The sequence below is a fragment of the Myotis yumanensis genome, unplaced genomic scaffold (genome assembly GCF_028538775.1).
Source record: "Myotis yumanensis isolate MYYU_CA2020_CCGP unplaced genomic scaffold, mMyoYum1.0.hap1 SCAF_3, whole genome shotgun sequence".
Classification (NCBI taxonomy): Eukaryota; Metazoa; Chordata; class Mammalia; order Chiroptera; family Vespertilionidae; genus Myotis; species Myotis yumanensis.
Genome location: NW_027223754.1, coordinates 141308064 through 141328184, shown reverse-complemented (window position 1 = coordinate 141328184; position 20121 = coordinate 141308064).

The following is a 20121-nucleotide window of genomic DNA, read 5'->3' as shown; positions in this document are numbered from 1 at the left end:
AATGTTATCAGTTTTTAATCAGTCGAAGGTCCATCCTGTTTACAAAAGAAAAAAAAATTATCAAGTATCTGTAGATTATTTCACCTCTTTCCTGAAATGAACGCAAAAACCACCAAGAGGCCACACCCTGTAAACTAACAGGTTTCAGAACTGTCATTCCTGCTATTCTCTGCTGGGAATGAAGGTGTCATGCATACTTACAGCATTATCAGGTAGCAGCCATCTAACACCACCCATCCCAACAATGACAGGTCCTACCTAGATGCCTTCTGCCAAATCTAGATATTTAGTGTCTCTTACCCCAGACACTAAATGCCCAGAGATGACAAGGTGAAAAAAGAGGGGACCTACTCTTATGTTCCAAAAACATCTGTTTATAAATGAATAAAAGAAGCTGCAAAACTCATTCTTGGGGCATTTGAGATCTCCCTCCGCATAAGTCATCAGTTTGGCTCAAATAAACTCATAAAAATTTTCAAAAAACATACAAACAGAAAAGCATCTGTTCAATGCGTCCTTGTCTGCTTCTTCCCTCTGCTCTGGGCCCTCTTGATATTCTCCCCTAGCTGTTTTCAGTCAATTCCTGTGGGAGCCTTCCTTTTGCCTGGTATTCTGACATGCACAGCTGAGACCAGACTCCCAATCTGACTCCTCCAGTGGTTTCCTTTAACCCTAATCCCTGTTAACACCCTCCTGGAAATGGACTGGAGTTGGCACGCCTATATTTAAGACTTCATCTTTGAATGTCAGTTCCTTCCAGAGATGGCCAAAGACTTTACCCCTGGTGGTCCCACATTGTTGATTACTCCCGCTAACTTCCTTTTTCTGTCAACCAATAGTCTTGGACCTGACATCATTTACATCCTAACAACCCTTCCTTAAATTATTACAGAAGTAGTCCACCATATAAATATAATGATCTAAACTAAGAACAGGGAAAATTCTAGAAGAAAATGACCTTTATTCAACAAATAAAGGCAAGGGAAAACAAAAGAGGGCACTGCTATAGATTAAAATAGACTCATTAGACATAGCAACCAAATGTAATGCATGGACCTTTTTTAGATTGTGATTCAAACAAAGCACTTTTATAAAAATATGTCAGTGAGACAATCAGGGAAATGTTAATACTGACTAGATGTTACATGCTATTAAGGAATCATTAGTTATTGTCTTAGATATGATAATGATATGTGATTATGTTTTTTTTTTTTGTCTCAGATGTTAGAGACACATACTCTAAACTATAACTGGGCCTCTGCTTTAGAAAAAAAGAAAAAGAACTTCAAAATATGTTTCTTTCTTTTCTCTACCTGTAGGTCAGGTCTGTGGAAATATACTCTACTAAAACTGCTTGTCATTTTCTACCCTTAACCAAATATAGTAATCATTCCCTCCTTATCATGTCATTGCTTTTTCTTAATAAAAGTATTCAATTCAAAAGCTACTCATGCTACCTGTTATTTGTTCCAACTTCTAAATTCCCTGCGAAAGGCTAATATCACATGACTTCTGGTAAATAAATCAGATTGAACACATTAACCTGTTCAAATTTATATAAAGCTTTCTGCAAATATAGATTACTCTAGAGATGCTAAGAAGCAGATGTACTGATCTCCTTGGCATTCACATGATTCAGCTACAAATAGAATTTGAAGAGATTCCAAATGCACAACTGTCAAATTCATAAAAAGTAGGAAAAAAATGTCAAGTAAAAGTTTAGGTTTGCCTTGAATAGTACTGAATGTACCCTGAAAAAAAATTTTAAGTGTTCAGTTAATGTTTTATTTCTTTAGTGCTAATATTTGACAAGAACTAAGTTTGGCAGTGATAATCCAGAAACTATTATGAGTTAGTATTACTATTAGGTCCAAAGAATATATCAACATCACTTTAATCAACATTATAAGGTTCATTAATACAAATTTGACTCAATAAAGTAGTATAATAGAGGAACTGAGCTCAACTATAAAGTCAGATTTCAGTTCTAATCCTAGCCCTATCATTTACTAGCTGTGTAACCTCACCAATGCTCTTTTTCTCATCTGTGGAGTTTTTTAAAAAGTCAATTTTGCAGTGTTATAAGAATTAAAGAACTCAAGCCCTAGTCAGTTTGGCTCAGTGGTTGGAGTGTCAGCCTGTAGATTGAAGGGTCGAGGGTTTGATTCTGGTCAAAAGCATGTACCTCGATTGCAGGCTACATCCTGGCTCTGGTTGGGGTGAGTGCAGGAGGCAATCAATCTATGTGTCTCTTTCACATCAGTGTTTCTCTCTCTCTGTCTCTCCCGCTCCTTTTCATTCTCTCTAAAAAATCAGTGGGGAAAATATCCTCGGGTGAGGAATAACAAAAAATAAAAATTCAAGAACTCAAGAAATAGAAACTATTATGATTACTATTTGCAGGAATGTTATATTCTACCAATATTACAAACTGTATTTTCACTCCACTCAGTTATAAGAAAATTACACACAGACCATACATACACTCCACCAATCTTCCATTGATATCAAGGCTTTTGCAGAACTGCCCTAATTCAGAGAATTATAGAAGAAATAGACATAACCTAGGGTCATAAAAGCAGATTTATTTAAGAATCTATACAATCCCCAATTCAAATATCGGTATCTCATATGTGATGTGAGAATGAAAGCCACTACTTCAGCAATCAGGAACTAGATAGACTCAATTTCAGAGTTATATTTTCCATTCAAGTAAGACTTCCAACCAACCTCTTCTTACAATAGCTGGACTCAACAATCTAAGCCAATTCACTCTTGCCAGACTTATTAAGTACAATAAATCAAAGTAAACCAAAATTTATCTCTAAGCACAATACAGTAGTGCATGTATTTTCTTATGTCTTCATAGTGTTGCTTAGCAACCCAGAACATCTTATCTATGATATTTTATAAATGTAAAAATGGCTTTTGAAAGCTAATATCTTTGAAAGATGTTAGAAGTAAAGACCTAATGGATTCAAGTTAAACATTTTGGGCTAAAATATAGTTGATATTATATATATATATATATATATATATATATATATATATATATATATTTAGAGAGAGAGGAAGGGAGAGGAATATCGATGAGAGAGAACCATCGATTGGCTGCCTCCTGCATGTCTCCCACTGGGGATTGAGCCTGCAACCCGGGCAGAATCCAACCAGTGACCTCTTAGTTCATGGTCGACACTCAACTACTTAGCCATACTGGTTGGCAATGTAGTATATTTTTATATGGCATCTTTGATGCTATTTGTTTGATGCACAATTATTGATGTTTGGACTGTTAACAGAATTAATGATATAGTATTCATATCCCTACTTTATAAATTTGTGACTAATAAGTAATTCGTGTAGCATTGATATTTTACAGATGTCTAGTTTCCCTTCAAACATAAATGTCATGTTTTAACACCTGTTGAAAACCCTTACACAAGTCAATAATTTCCATGAGAATTGCAAAATTATTCTAATTTCATCATTCCTTCTATATTCTGACTTTCTGTGGTAAATTAGTGCTTGCCTCTACTGCCTGGAACTAGCTGGTTACCTTGAAATATGGTTCCTACAGCAAAGGAAAAATAAATAGTAATTTTTTATTTTTAGTTACTAAGTTTTACAGTAAAGATATTTTGGAAACTAATAGGAAAATCTGAATTTAGCTTTTAGATAAGGTGTACATTTATTGACTTGAAGAGGTAGAGATTGTTCATTTTTAAAAAGTAAATAGTTTACAAAACTGCATATTGAGTATGATACCACTTTGGTTTAAAATACATATTCAGTGGGAGATATCTGTAATACTATCAACAATAAAAATACATTTTTAAAAAATACAATAAAAATATATTCATGTATTTATATACATATACAGAGGAAATTAAAGATATACAATAAGCTGTTAACAGTGGTAATCTGTGGGTAGGGAGTACAATTATTTTTATTGCCTATTTTGCTTATATTTAGTTTCTACCATTCATGTACATTTATAATAACAAAAAGTTATTTTCTAAAAATCACTATTTTCTACTGAATCTACATATAGCGGCTGAATCATCATCAACACAAGCATGTATCTTTCAGAGATACAGGCTGCCAGAGCACCTGCCTAGCTGGTTACTTCCACAAATCCTGTCTTCGCCTGCTGAGTTATTTTGCCTGTACATCTTACCCATGGCTTATAAGGGGTACCTTAGCGCTAGATCCACATAGCCTTTTCATTTTAGCAGTCACCACCAACTGGCAACTTCTTTACATGTCTCAATTCTTTTTCTTTAGTTTTTATGTCACCATATTCTCTTAGTTTTCCACCTACATTCCTGATTGCTCCTCAGTCTCCTTTGCAAGTTTACCTTTTTCTATTTCTTCAATTGCCCCCAAATTCCATATTCAGCCCTCTTCTATCTTCACTCTATATCATCTTTCTAGGGAAAAAAAATGGTTCTTGTGCTCATATTCTTTTTATTCTACATATCTCTAGCCTATTCTTCTCTCCTGAGCAAGATGATCATATATTTAATCACTAATTTTTGTAAAGTCCAGTTAGGCGTTTCATCACAAATATATCTAAAACTTAAGTCATCATCTCTATGCATTAATTTTTCAATAGTTAGTGAATACCTTTCGAGGGCCAAATTATGCTAGGAACGAAATATATGCTATGGTGAGTAAAACAGGCATGGCTGGAAATTAAATTGAAGAAGTAAATAGAGGCCAGATCCTGCAGGAGGCTACATGGCATGGTTAGAGTTTTACATTTTACTGAGAGTGCAACAGGAAATCACTGGTTTTTTTTTAGCAAGTAAGTGACCTAACCAAATTTGCTTTTTAAAAAGGTAATTGTAGTTTCTCCTCAGAGGGCTGAAAAAGAGAAAGGATATAAGGGCTAAAGTCCAGGCAAGAGCTAAATGAGGCTTAAACTAGGATGGAGCTATGTTTGGAGAAAGAATTAATAGGCTTGTTGTTGTTGTTGTTTTGTTAATCCTCACCCGGGGACATATTTTTATTGCTCTTTAGAGAGAGGAAGGGTATGTGAGACAGAGAAAGAAACATTGTGTGAAAAACATCGATCAGTTATGCCTGACGAGGCATAGAACTGACAACCTAGGTATGTGCCCTGACAGGGAATCGAATCCACAACCTTTTGGTGTATGGACAATGCTCCACCCGGTCAGGGCAAAAGCTTTGATATTAGCTTCATGTGGGGGTTGAAGAAAAAGGGGGAAAAATATACATATGTGTTTGGTTATTTTTTCCTGGAGAACCATGACTAATACAACAACCTTAAAATTAATCTCTATGAAAGTTAGGAAATTTATTAAATTTTAGGTTAAGTATAAGGAAGATCCTGTGCAAACCCTATTTACTTTGATCTTAGAATGTTGAGTGAAATAGCAGATTCCTGGAATAATCTACAAAAAAAGTCAATGTTTATTCTATTTTCTATAATACAAGAATTTTTCAAAAAAATCTTCATTGGTTATAAAATGCATAAATTTTTACAAAGAACCTTGTAGTCAAAAAAAAAAAAAAAACCCAAAACAAACAAACAACCAAAACAACCTGTCACATATAGGCCTTAGGCCAGTGATGGCGAACCTTTTGAGCTCAGCGTGTCAGCATTTTGAAAAACCCTAACTTAAATCTGGTGCCTTGTCACATATAGAAATTTTTTGATATTTGCAACCATCCTAAAACAAAGACTTATATTTTTGATATTTATTTTGTATATTTAAATGCCATTTAACAAAGAAAAATCAACCAAAAAAATGAGTTCGCGTGTCACCTCTGACACGTGTGTCATAGGTTCGCATCACTGCCTTAGACTGTGGTTTTATAATCTGTCTACTTAGGGGAGTGTTCTAATTATCTCCACAAATTCAATGTTGTGAGAATGTGTGGCTGGGCATTAATTATAATTTTAGAAAGAATTCAGTTCTCCTACACAACTGAGAATGCTAAGTCTTCAATTTTAATTTGTCCTTCTGTACAAGATGCTGATTCTTAAGTATTTAGTTGCCCCCTGCTGGTCACACAATTGTAGAATTCCTAAAAAGTAGATTGCATATGATGACAAACTTCTAAAAAGATGAATTGAACTTTTTCATCAAATTATTCACAATGGATTTCTAGTGCTCAATTGAGATATGTAAGTTAACCCAGAATTCGTCTTAAACACAATCCTCTGTCATGTTTTATGTCTCCTCAAATTCTTTTGAAACCATGTGGGAATAATTTATTAAATTGAAAGGGGGGGGGGGGGAATGACTTGTTCAAAAATCTTTAAAATTTTATTTTTATCCTGTCTCTCTGCCACCACCTCTCTGGCTAATCTTGGACAAGACACTTTTTCACTTGCTAATAACTACTTCCTCATCTGTAATATGAAGTATAATTTATATTCAATAAACTGCACGTATTTAAAAGATAATCTGATAAATTTGACGTATGTATACAATGGTGAAACTACCACTACAATCAAGGTCATGAAAATATTTATCACTCCCTCAAGTTTTTGCATGCCGTTTTGTATTTCCTTTCCTCCTGCCCCTCCCAGCCCTTGGCTATCCTCAAGTAACCACTGACATGCTTTCTGTAACTATAAGTTTGCATTTTCCAGAGAAGAACATAAATTGTAAGCTAACCACTTTAAGAGACTAAAATGAGATATGGAAAAACTTAAATTCTTTTTAAATGTTGAAAACATTGCTTTTGAAATTTCTTGTCTTGAAGCCTGAAGCAGCAATGTAATGCTATGGTTAAAGACCTTAACTTTAGAGTCAGCAGACATGAACTTGGGTCTCGGCTCTGTCGTTTACTAGCTGTGTGACCTTGGGCAAGTTACTCAACATCTTAACTGAGGTTAACAGTTTCTTCATACTTAGGGGAAAGGATAATTATAGCATCTATCCTCATAAAGAAGTTGTGAAATTGAATGCCAAGCAATTAGCTCAGTCCTGGGCCTGTACATACAATACACTCAACCAAAAGGTAGCCACCTGTCTTTAGGAATTTCAAAGAGCACCCACCCAAGGTTAAGAAAAGGAAATGAGAAGCCTGGTCATGTGGCCAGTTTAATCTCCAGGCAATCATTTTAGAAGTTTTATGTGAGGATTATTATAACTCACTGTGCTAGATGACTCTGACTCAAGTCCTTTTTAAAGCACCCATTGGTTTTCTTCCTAGTCAGACATGGTTTTCCTCCTAACTCTTTCCCCCAAGTATCATGGTTTTCCTTACTTTGTGATTCCATCCCTGTCCCCAGCCCTAAACCTGACAGTCATCTCATTTCATCTTTATGATTTGACAAATAAATACCTTGGCCAAAATAGAGTGAATGATAGTTACTCTCCAGAGTAGAGTGAAGGTTAGCCACCAATTGAGGTGACATGAAGATAGAGATAACTGAAGGAACTGCTGTTTTGTGATCAATGTTCTTCAATCATTTTCTCCTTTATATTCAAATACTTCGGTTGCTTTTTTTGAGCTGTCAAGTTGATAGTTTATAAAGTTCTCTCTCTACAACAAAAACAAATTGAGCTCCACTTGCCAGCCTACTCCAATCTAGTATCCAGCTAAAGTTCTGGCTTTATGAATGAGAGAGTTAAGATACTGTATCTTGGAATCCTTTTGTGTGCTTTCTTCCATGAAGTTTTAGCATTGCTTCATTAAAAGTAGTCTAGAGAAATTATATGGGAAATGGGATTTGGGGCATAATTCTGTAGGGAGAACTTTCTGCTTATCATCCCTCTTATTTTGTAACATACCATTTATACAGTTTTATTCACTCCTCCTATCTTAACCTAAATTTCTACCAGAAATTAGAGTCTGATACAATAACTTGTGTGCAGGTAGTTGATTTGGAGATAGGATCCTACTGAATAAGAGTGGAGAACTGGGAAACTTAAATATGGAAGGAAGCAAAGCCAATTCAAGAGTACATTATCAATCTAAGCGTTGCTGTAGGCAATGAGGCCTTGTTTTTCCAGATCTTTGACTAGTTGCTTAGAATTCATCTAGAATTGTCTGGCTGAGTAAAGAAGAGGGGAGTACTTAACTATTGTTTCCATTCCCCATTGTTGAATGTGGCAGATAGACCCTAAGATAACCCCCAATAATCTCTGCATTTTGGTATTAATGTTCTTCTTTAAGCTCGTATCCCTGAATGTAGTTGGAGCCTGTGAATTGCTTCCAGCCAATAGAATATGGCAAAGACAATGAAGTGTTACTTCCATAATTACATTACATTATATGGCTGTGGGATGGGATACATCACTCTGATCATTATGCTACATTATCTAAGATTGCATCCTGCTAGCAGAATTGTTCTGTCTCACTTTCCTGCTGGCTTTGAAGAAGCAAGCCTCAATATGACGAACTGCCTATGGAGAGGACCATGTGGCAAGGAACTCAGATGGCCTCTGGAAGCTGAGGACAGCCTCGGGCAGACAGCCAGTAGAAATCTCTGAAGCTCTTGGCCCTACAACTGCAAGGAAATTAATTCTGCCAGCAACCTGAGAGGATTTGGAAGCAGATTCTTCTTCAGTCAAGCGTCCAGGTGGGAACACAGTCCAGCTGACACATTTAATGTAGTCTGGGGAAACCTAAAAGTGGAAACCCTAACTAAGCTGTGCCCAGACTTTTTACCCACAGAAACAGAGATAATAAATGTGTGTGGTTTTAAGCCGCTAAATTTATAGAATTTGTTACACAGAAATAGAAGATCAATATAGATTTTGATACCTGGAAGTAGGATGCTATTATAACAAATATCTAAAAATGTGCCTGTGGTTTTGGAACTGAGCAGTCAGTGGAGACGGGAAGAATGTTGAAGAGCATGTCGGAGAAAGCCTAAATTATCATGACCAGATTATCAATGGAAACATGGACACTAGGACACTGCTATTGAGGACTCAGAAGGAGGTAAGCAACATGTTAGTGGAGACTAGAGGAAAAGGAAGCTTTGTTATGTAGTTGCAGAAAACTTAGTGACATTGTCACCTGTAATTATGTTGAAAGCAGAACTTGTAAGTAATGAACTTGGTTATGTAGTTAAGGAGATTAACAAGTGAAGTGTTGAAGGTGACAACTGGTTTATTCTTGCTTCTTATAGGTAAATGAAAGAAAAGAGAGACAATTTAAGGGAAGAACTGTTAAACACAAAGGGATCAGGACATAATGATTTTGAAAATATTCATCTTCCCCAGGTGGTAAAAGGTACTAACACTAAGAGATGACTTCTGAACATTGTCAGGAGAGCCTACTATAGAGAAAATGCCCAGGGAGTAACTCTATAATATTTTGTTAAAACCTCAGAGATTAAAAGATCAGGGAGCTTAGTCATTCAAAGGGCCATTTCAAAAGACTAAGGGCATGCTTCAGATACTCTCAATCAAACCATTGGGCCTCTAAGTAGTATAAAGGTGTTGTTCCTCAACTTTAGGCTCTCACCAGGAGCCAAAGATAGAGGTGAAATTATTTTGAAACAATCTGTGAATTGTGTGGTTTTTGTCTAATGGAATGAATTCCATTGAAATATAAGAAGACTCAAAGTTCTTTTTTAAAAATATATTTTTATTGATTTCAGAGAGGAAGGGAGAAGGAGAGAGAGACAGAAACATCAATGATGAGAGAGAATCATTCATCAGCTGCCTCCTGCACATTCCCTACAGGTGATTGAACCTGCAACCTAGCCATGTGTCCTTGACCAGAATCAGACCCAGGACCCTTCAGTCCTCAGACCGATGCTCTATCTACTAAGCCAAACCAGCTAGGTCACCATAAAGTTCTTAAGAAATTTATTTTAGCATATGCATGCCAACTTGGAATTGGAAGGACAGAGACAATACAAAACAAATGAAGAATGTCGACTCTCAAATTTTATGGGCAGGAAGTAGGCTGATAAACTTACTCCTCTTTGAACACATCCACCTTCCATGAAAAGAAAGGATGACTCAGAGGCTGAAACAAGAGCCTAGAGGGCAGAGCCGAGAGCCTTGCAGGATTATTCCCAAGCCAAATAACCTAATTAAGGAACTTCCAAAATTCACTCAATTCTGTTTCAAAACTGCTATGGACAAGAGATTCCCTTTTATCTCTGTTCTTCTCCTTTTTGAACTGGGATGTCTATAGCTATTATCCTACATCTGTCTCACCGTTGAATGTTGGGCATGTCAGAGGCAGATAATGTTTCTTTATTTTCACAGGTCCATAAATGAAGAGTAATTGTTCCCAGGAACAATCTCTTTTTGAGCCCACTCAAAACTGGCAGCCTTCCAAGTCACTCCAAGTGTGTATGTGATGGTTCACTGTGCCTCTTTCTTAGTGGCAGGATGCTTCTCCCTTCATTCTCCCCTCCAATCTCCCATCAGTACTTTTTATTGGCTGAGTCTAAACAGAAGCCAATTGGAAAAATATATTGAGAAATATTGTTTAACTTGGTCATGTTTTGTGACTCAGAGTAGAGCAAGGAAAGGGCTGGGAATAATGGGTCTCACAGCAAATAGGCTAATGACCACCACAGAATCTGAACTTTGTTTTTGACACCTAGAAATTTCCTATAATTCAGCCCTAGTTTGGTCTATTTCTCTTAAGAAATATTGATCCCTCCTTCCCATTTCTATCCTGTTTTTGTCAGTGTATTTGTTGTTAATTCTCACCTGAGGGTATTCCTTCCATTGATTTTTAGAGAGAGTGGAAGGGAGGGGAGGAGAGAAGGTGAGAGAGAGAGAAAAATTGATGTGAGAGAGACATATCAATTGGCTGCCTTGCCCACACACCCTGACCAGGCTGGGATCGAACCTATAAGGGCTGACACTCTAACCACTGAATGATGCAGGCCAGGGCTGCAAGTGTCTTTTTTCCTCTTTGGCAAACCAACATTTGCTTTTCCTTTATGTATTAACTTTGTCTGATTGAGAGGACTATTGCCTACCATCAAGACAAATACCTAGACTATTTTTCCTTTTCACTACTGAATTCCCCTAAAACAATAATATAGTCCTGCACTTTTTAATGTCAAACCCTCCCTCTCACATAAACTATGTTTTCCATTTTCCTTCTCTATCTCTTCCTATACTTTAGCCATGCATGACTAATTTGGGGAACTACAAACTATTTGAACTGTTGTACAAATGCTTAATTGTCAAATTGAAGCAGTCCCCAAGGTCTACTCTAACTTGTGCCAGGGAAACTCTTGCAGACAGGAGACTAAATTTGGGGCTCTTTATTATATCTCATTCATAAAACCCTCTAAACATTACCCAATCTCTTCTTGGGCTTCCTTCCCACCACCAAGATCATAAACCTACAGCTCCTGCCCATTTTTTATAGCTATCTCGTATTTCACCTGTCTCTCCTCTTCTAAAGCAGAATAAGAACCCTAGTTCCTTGCAGCCCATGCTCTCTACTCCCATTCTAGTGAATGATATAGACTGTGAGATTTAGACCATCTAACTATAGTGAAGATAATTGTAGTTTTATTAACTAGAAAGGGTATGATTCAGAGGAACAAACCTAGGACCTCAGCACTCAAATCTACACATTACAGCTAGTCTGGGAGATTCTATTGCCATTAAGTCCAGGCCCCAGTCTGTCTTCTAGAGTCTACCTGGAGCGGGGAGGGCAGCATCAGAACTCTGATCCAATAAAGCTGTGGTTTGGATCAGACATCAATAAACCAGGAGATGCGGGTATAAACCTGACTTTACCCTACTCTCAGATTCTCTGCTACTTCCTCCCAAGATATTTGAACAATTTGGGGACCAATGAAACATAGCCATTTTAATGATTTTTTTAACCCTCCCCTCAAGGACATGTTTTTATTGATTCTTAGAGAGAGAAGGAGAGAGGGAAAGAGAGAGGAATTGAGAGAGAGAGAGAGAGAGAGAGAGAGAGAAACATCCATGTGAGAGAGAAACATCAATCTGTTGCCTTCTGTACTCACCCTGACCAAACCTGCAAGCTAGGTATGTGCCCATACTGGGAATCGAACCCACAACCTTTTTGTGTATAGGATGATGCTCCAACCAACTGAGCCACCCAGCCATTTTAATTCTTGATCTTCTTGCCAGAAATCAACCTAAAGGCAGGGCAGAATTTGATTTTATTCATACATTTATTGATTAATTTACTTAATGAGGTATATAAATTCATTGAATTTAAAATGAATTTTCTGCAAATCTATTTCATTTCCTAGAGATGATGTTTGGCCTTAAAGGGTGACATGATTTGGACAAGTGAAACAAGAGTGTAGGTTTTTCAGAGTATAGTATCTACACTAATAAAAGAGAAACATGCAAATTGGTGTCACTCCGCTACACCCACCAGCCAATCAGAGTGACTATGAAAATTAACTCAACAAAGATGGTGGTTAATTTGCATACACAGGCACGGAGTGAAGACTGAAGGCTCCGGTCAGAGTAAAGACTGAAGACTGAAGACTGAAGAGGTTTGGCTTCTCCGCTGCGGCTGGACCAAAGGCCTGGGTCTCAGGTGCCGGAGGAAAACTGGTGCCAGCAGCCAGGGGAAGGAAGGCTTATTGCGTGAATCTTCGTGCAACAGGCTTCTAGTAAGAACTAATAATAGATCTATAGAGTTAAAAAAAAAAATAAGGGGAATTTCTTGGGGAATACCAGAAGGATGCAGATGGCAGACAATAACAGAAAGGCAGTATAGAGTCATCTCATGGAGGTGTTGAGTGTCTGGCTTTCATTTGGTAAGCAATGGGGAGCTACCAGAGATGTTTGAGCAGAGGCAAAGGTACTAGGGTGAAGCAGGTACAGTCATCAAAACATTATTTACTTAACTAGAAGCTCGGTGCATGAAATTCTTGCATGGGTAGGGTCCCTAGTCCTGGCCAGCGATCAGGGCCAATTGGGGCCTTCTGGCTGCCGGCCAGGACCTTCCTTCCGGCAGCTGGTCAGGGCCTCCCTTCCCTGGCTGCCAGCTGCTGGGCGGGGCTTTTCTTCATTCCACGCTGCCCCCTGTGGTCAGCGCATGTCATAGCAAGTGATGGGTCTCCCAGTCGAACTCCTGTGGGAACAATTTGCATATTAGGCTTTTATATATATAGATATTTATTTAGCAACTATAGATGAAAAGAATTTAGTAGAGAAAAAAGACGAGGCAAGAAGACCAGTTTGGAGGCCTGAACTAGGGTGGTGGCTCTAGAAATGGAGATGGGTGGAGATAGATTGTTAGAACAATGAGGAAGTAAGATCAGTGTGTGGTTGTGAGGGAGAAGTGGTTGTCAAAAATGATTAGCATTTCAAGCATCAGTTCTTAGGAGAATAGTGATATTATTTAAAGAAATCAGGAAGTCAGAAAAAAGAAAGGCTTGTGTGAGGCAAGATGGGTTCAAGTCTCTTCCTGTTAGGGATATAAGTGGCTATAATCAAGGAGGAACTAATTTTATAGCATTTACAAAAACCGGAACTTAACAGATATGAAAAAAATTGTGGTTATAGCTGGATTGGCTTTATATTGTCTCTTTGCAATAAGATGGAAAGGGGAAAATGAAAAATGGGTCACTATTTTAATTATCTGTAGTGTTTCTCTAAACCAGTCTAGCAGGGATCTGTAGTTTTTTTGTGGTCCATATATCACAAACACAGATCTTATAAATGGATAAGCATTTACTGAATGATTTTTATGTGTTATTTATTATGCTAAATTTTACATAAATTAATCCTCACAACAACGCTTAGATAGTATCTGGATTTTCTTTTTTTTTCTTTTTTTTAATTTAATTTTATTTTATTTTTAATTAAATATTTATTGTTCAGATTATTACATTGGTTCCTCTTTTTTCCCACCATAACACCCCTCCATCCAGTTCCCACCCCACCCTCCGCCCTCACTCCCCACCCACTGTCCTCATCCACAGGTGCACGATTATTGTCCAATCTCTTCCCGCACCCCCAACACCCCTTTCCTTCCCCAAGAATAGTCAGTCCATTCCCTTTCTATGTCCCTGATTCTATTACAGTCACCAGTTCATACTGTTCATCAGATTATTTATTCACTTGATTTTTAGATTCACTTGTTGATAGATGTGTATTTGTTGTTCATAATTTGTATCTTTACCCTTTTCTTCTTCCTCTGCTTAAACGATACCTTTCAGCATTTCATATAATACTGGTTTGGTGGTGATGAACTCCTTTAGCTTTTTCTTATCTGTGAAGCTCTTTATCTGACCTTCACTTCTGAATGATAGCTTTGCTGGATAAAGTAATCTTGGTTGTAGGTTCTTGCTATTCATCACTTTGTATATTTCTTGCCACTCCCTTCTGGCCTGCATAGTTTCTATTGAGAAATCAGCTGACAGTTGTGTGGGTACTCCCTTGTAGGTAACTGATTTTCTTTCTCTTGCTGCTTTTAGGATTTTCTCTTTGTCTTTTGCTCTTGGCATTTTAATTATGATGTGTCTTGGTGTGGTCCTCTTTGGATTCCTTTTGTTTGGGGTTCTATGTCCTTCCTGGACTTGTAAGTCTATTTCTTTCACCAGGTAGGGGAAGTTTTCTGTCATTATTTCTTCAAATGGGTTTTCAATATCTTGCTCTCTCTCTTCTTCTGGCACCCCTATAATTCGGATGTTGGTACGCTTGAAGCTGTCCCAGAGGCTCCTTACACTATCTTCGTATTTTTGGATTCTTTTTTCATTTTGCTTTTCTGGTTGGGTGTTTTTTGCTTCTTCGTATTTTGAATCTTTGACTTGATTCTTGCAATCCTCTGGTCTGCTGTTGGGAGTCTGTATAATATTGTTTATTTCAGTCAGTGTATGCTTAATTCCTAGTTGGTCCTTTATCTCAACATTGAGGGTCTCACTAGATTTCTTGAAGATCTCACTACATCTATCGGCAGTCTCACCAATCTTTTCGAGGGCCTTACTAAATATATCGGCGGCTTCTAGACAGTTCTTTAAAGACCTTAAAAGTGTGGTTTTGAACTCTATATCCAGCAGCTTGCTTTCCTCCATTTCTGTTATTTGTGTCCTGTTTCTTTGTCTGGGCATTTTTATGCTTCGCTGTGTCTATAGAGTGCCTTTCTGTGCTAAGTGTCCCAATTACCTGAGGTAGACACTCTTGGTGCACCCCCTTGTGGTCTTTGTGCACAGTCTTGTTGTAGTTAAGCCTTGATTGTTGTAGTTATCACTGGGAGGAATTGACCTCCAGGCCAATTGGCTGTGAGAATCAGCTGTGTCTGCAGTGGGAGAACTTCTGTGCTGGAGACATCCCTCTGGGGCAAGACTTGCTTCAATGGGGCTTTGGTGCTCACTGAGTCTGCCCCCTGAGTGTGTCTTTTATGGTTCCACGGAGCTGTAAACTGGATAGTCCCACTCTGACCTCTGGGCTTCCTGGCTCCTGGATCTCTAGGGAGGTGCTAATCTAGCCTTTGCCTGCAGCTATCCAGCAAAAGCCTCCCTGCACGGCTTGGGCGGGGCAGGTCCCACGGGATCAACAGGGTGGGGCTAGCAGTTATGGCTGCTCTCAGTCTTGCCCTCAGAGGCTCTGCTTCTCAGTGTCCCAGTAATTGATGCAAGCCCCTCTGAGAGAAAGTTGCCCTCGGGTTCTGACCAATGCCAGACAGTCCTGCTTCTCCCGTATGAGTCTGGGTCCCTAGAGACTCGCCCGGAACTGGAGCTCAGAGCCTGAGACTCCTTCCCGATTGAAAACGACAACCACGCCCTCAGCCGCCAGCCTGCTCCGCATGCACTCCGCACCTTAGTATTCTACCTCCGCACTGCGCCTCCTCTGAGTCTTGGTATGCTTTTCTCTTTCCTTCTAGTTGTAGAATTTCCACTCAGCCAGCCTTCCTGTGGTTCTGGATGATGTCCTTTCTGTCTTTTAGCTGTATTTTTGAAGTGGTTGTTTGAGGGAGCAAACTCCGGTGTTTACCTATGCCGCCATCTTGGTTCTCTCTGGATTTTCATAAGAAATATCAAGGTGCAAAGTTACTTAACTTTACTCAAGTTAAAAAGGAACTGGTGGAATGGCATTTGAAACCAGGTTCTGTGAGGTTAGTTTCAAAGTTTTTGTTTCTTCTACTCTATATGGCTAACGTATTTATTTGCCTTTCTCCCTTTACCTTTTCATGTTATGAAAAGGAGAGAATGCCTTTATCTCAAGCTGTTGGTCTTTACTATATGACTGTATTCTGAGATTGATTTAACGTCTGCTTAGGAGGTCTATCTTAGGAAAAGTTTGTGCTTAGGGGTTCTCCTTTTTTTTCTTCTAGTTTTAATTTTTTTAAAATTGATTTTTAAAAATAAACACACTTAGCATTTTTGATTGATTGATTTTTGAGAGAGAGAGAGAGAAAGATCAATTTATTGTTTTACTTATTTATGCACTCATTAGTTGATTCTTGTCTGTACCCTGACTGGGGATCAAACCTGCAATCTTGGCATATTAGGATGATGCTTTAACTAAATGAGCTACCCACCCAGGGCCAGTTTTATTGAGATATAATTGGTATACATCACTGTATAAGTGTAAGGTGTATAGCATAATGGTTTAGCTTACATATATTATGAAGTAATTACTGCGATAAATTTAGTTAGCATCCATCACCTCATATGGGTAAAATAAAAAGAGAAGGCAAAAAACATTTTTTTCCTTGTGATGAGAATGCTTGGGATTTTCTCTTTTTTTGAAAAAATATATTTTAATTTATTTCAGAGAGGAAGGAAGAAAGTTTTTTGTTTTTTTTTTTAAGATTTCACATATAAATGAGATTATATAGTATTTATCTGTCTAACTTATGTCACTTAGCATAATGCCCCCAAAATTCAACCATGTTGTCACAAATGACAGGATTCCTTTTTTAAAAAATGACTGAATAATATTCTATTCTCACTCTTCTCTCTAGCACACACACAGACACACACACACACATCTACACTAATAAAAGACAAACATGCAAATTGACTGTACCTTTGCTATGCTTTAAGCCATGCCCACCAGCCAATCAGAGTGACTACATGCAAATTAACCCAACCAATATGGCGGCCAGCAGCCACGGAACTGGAGCAAGCAGGAGGCTTGGTTGCCCCAATGATAAAGGAAGACAAGCTTCCCACCAGCCGCAGCGCGGCGGCTCTGAGCTCCACTCAAAGCAACAAAGTTTCAATTATAGAAGGTAAATAAACCCCAGATACCTGCTTTCAGCTGGCCGTGGCCACGGAGCTGGAGTGAGCAGGAGTGGGTTGCCCCTGGCGATGGAGGAAGCCAAGCTTCCCTCCCGCCTGCCCTGGCTGGCTCTGAGCTCCTCTCAAGGCTACAAATTTCAATTATAGAAGGTAAATAAATCCCAGAATAAAAAAGAAGAAGAAGAAAAGGAGAGGCTGGGAGCTTCCGTCGTTGGGGGGGCTTGGCCATCCTGAAAACAGCCCTCAGCCCCTCACCCAGGCTGGCCAGACACTCCAGTGGGGACCCCCACCCTGAAGGGGGTATGACCAGCCTGCAAACACCCATCAGCCCCTTGCCCAGGCTGGCCAGGCACCCCAGCGGGATCCCCACCCTGATCCAGGACACCCTTCAGGGCAAACCAGCCGGCCCCCACCCGTGCACCAAGCTCTATCCTATATAATAAAAGAGTAATATGCAAACTTACCCTAACAGCAGAACAACTGGGAATGACTGGTCACTATGACACACACTGACCACCAGGGGGGCAGACACTCAATGCAGGAGCTGCCCCCTGGTGGTCAGTGCGCTCCCATAGGGGGAGCTCTGCTCAACCACAAGCCAGGCTGATGGCTGCCAATACAGCGGTGGTGGTGGGAGCCTCTCCAGCCTCCTCAGCAGCGCTAAGGATGTCCGACTACAGCTTAGGCCTGCTCCCCGCTGGCAAGTGGACATCCCCTAAGGGCTGCCAGGCTGCCAGAAGGATGTCTGACTGCCAGCTTGGGTCCGAACCCCCAGGGAGCAGGCCTAAGCCAGCAGGTGGACATCCTCCGAGGGGTCCCAGTCTGTAAGAGGGCATAGGCCGGGCTGAGGGACCCCCCCGAGTGCACAAATTTTTGTGCACCGGGCCTCTAGTATATATTATAAAAGCATAGTATGCTAATTAGACTAGACATCCTTCTGGATGACCTTCCAGATGAAGTCGGGGTTGCAAGGGAAGCCCGTGTCCCGGGTGCCAGAGGGAAGCCGGTGTTGGTAGCCGGTGGAAGGAAGGCCTATTCTTGCACGAATTTGGTGCATTGGGCCTCTAAAATATATATATGGCACAATTTCTTTATCCATTTATCTGTCAATGGGCACTTAGGTTTCTATATGTTGGCTAATGTAAATAATGTTGCTATGAACATTGGGGTGCAGATACCTTTTCAATTTTGTGTTTTTATTTCCTTTCAATATATTGCCAGAAATAAAATTGCTAGATCATATGGTACTTCTATTTTTAAGTTTTTGAGGAGCCTCCATATAGTTTTCCATGTTATGGCAGAAATCAGGCTGGCGGGAAGCTACAAACCATATGCACCCAGAGATTCAGAAAAGAACTGTTTTATTTGCACCGGTGTTGGCTCAGCAGGGTCTCCTCCAGAGGTTGAGTCTCACATCTGGGTTCTGACCTTCTTTTATATATGATAAGCTTCTGGGTATTCAGGGGTCTTTCCACACATGTGGCAGCCTGGGTGGTTGGCTGATGCAAGAAGCAAGCAAGATTACAGAAGCCAAGGGCGTGGTTATGGTGGAGCAAGTAAGGGCAGGTTTATCTGCTCTCAGCTTGCTTTCTCACCCCTAGTGGCTGTATCAGTTTACAATCTCATCAGCAGTGAACAAGGGCACCCTTTTCTCCATACCCTCACCAGCATCTATCTCTTGTCTTTTTGATGATGACCATTCTTATAGGTGTAAGGTGATTTTGATTTGCATTTCTCTAATGACTGGTGATATTGAACAAGTTTTCATGTATTTGTTGGTCTTTTGTATATCTTCTTTAGAAAAATGTTTATTCAGAGACACTTCTCTAAAAAAGAAACAAAGATGGTCAATAAACATATGAAAAGATGCTCAAAGTCACTAATTGTCAGAAAAATGCAAATGAAAACCACGAGATATCACCTCACATGTCAGAATCACTATCATCAACAAATCCACAAATGACAAGTGTTGGTGAGGATGTGGAGAAAAAGAAAGCCTCGTGCGTTGTTGGTGGGAATGCAGATTGGTGCAGCCACTAATGGAAAACAGTATGGAGTTTCCTCAAAAAAAATAAAAATGGAACTGCCTTATGACTCAGCAAGTCAACTTCTGGGGAATCACAAAACACTAATTCAAAAAAATATATGCACCCCTATGTTCACTGCAGTGTTATTTATAACTAGAGGCCCAGTGCATGAATTTGTGCACCAATGGGGTCCTTTGGTCTGTCCTGCGGGGATCAGACTGAAACCAATCTCTGGGTCCGGGGTGCGGGTGAAGCAGATTTGGGGCAGACAGTGCTCCAGCAGCAAGCTAACCCATGGCTGATTCTGCGAGGAATCAGGCTCTCTCCTCTACTGGTTGGAGCATCTGCCCCCTGGTGGTCATTGCACATAATAGCTACTGGGCGATAGGTCAAATGGTCGGATGGTCACTTAGGCTTTTATATATATATATAGATAGTCAATATATGGAAGCAATCCAAGACCAATCAGTAGACAAGTAAATAAAAAGCTGTGGTACATATATAAATGAAATATTGCTGGGCCATAAGAAAAGAATGAACTCTTACCATTTGCAACAGCATGGATGGACCTAGAGGGTATTATGCTCAGTGAAATCAGTCAGTTAGAGAAAGACAAATACCATATGATTTCATTTATATTTGAAATTTAATGAACAAATAAAATTGGAACAGACTCATAGACATAGAGCAGACTGGTGGTTGCTCCGGGGGGGGGGGGGGGGTTAGAGAGGGGGGGAGGAGTGGCTTATGGACTACATGAAAAAGATGAAGGAATTAAGAAGTACAAATTAGCCCTAACTGGTTTGGCTCAGTGGATAGTGCGTCGGCCTGTGGACTGAAGGGTCCCAGGTACCTTGGCAGCTGATCAATGTTTCACTCTCTAGGTTCTTCAGCCAGCTTCTCTCGCTAGGTTCTGTTTCTAGGTTCTGTAATGTTTCA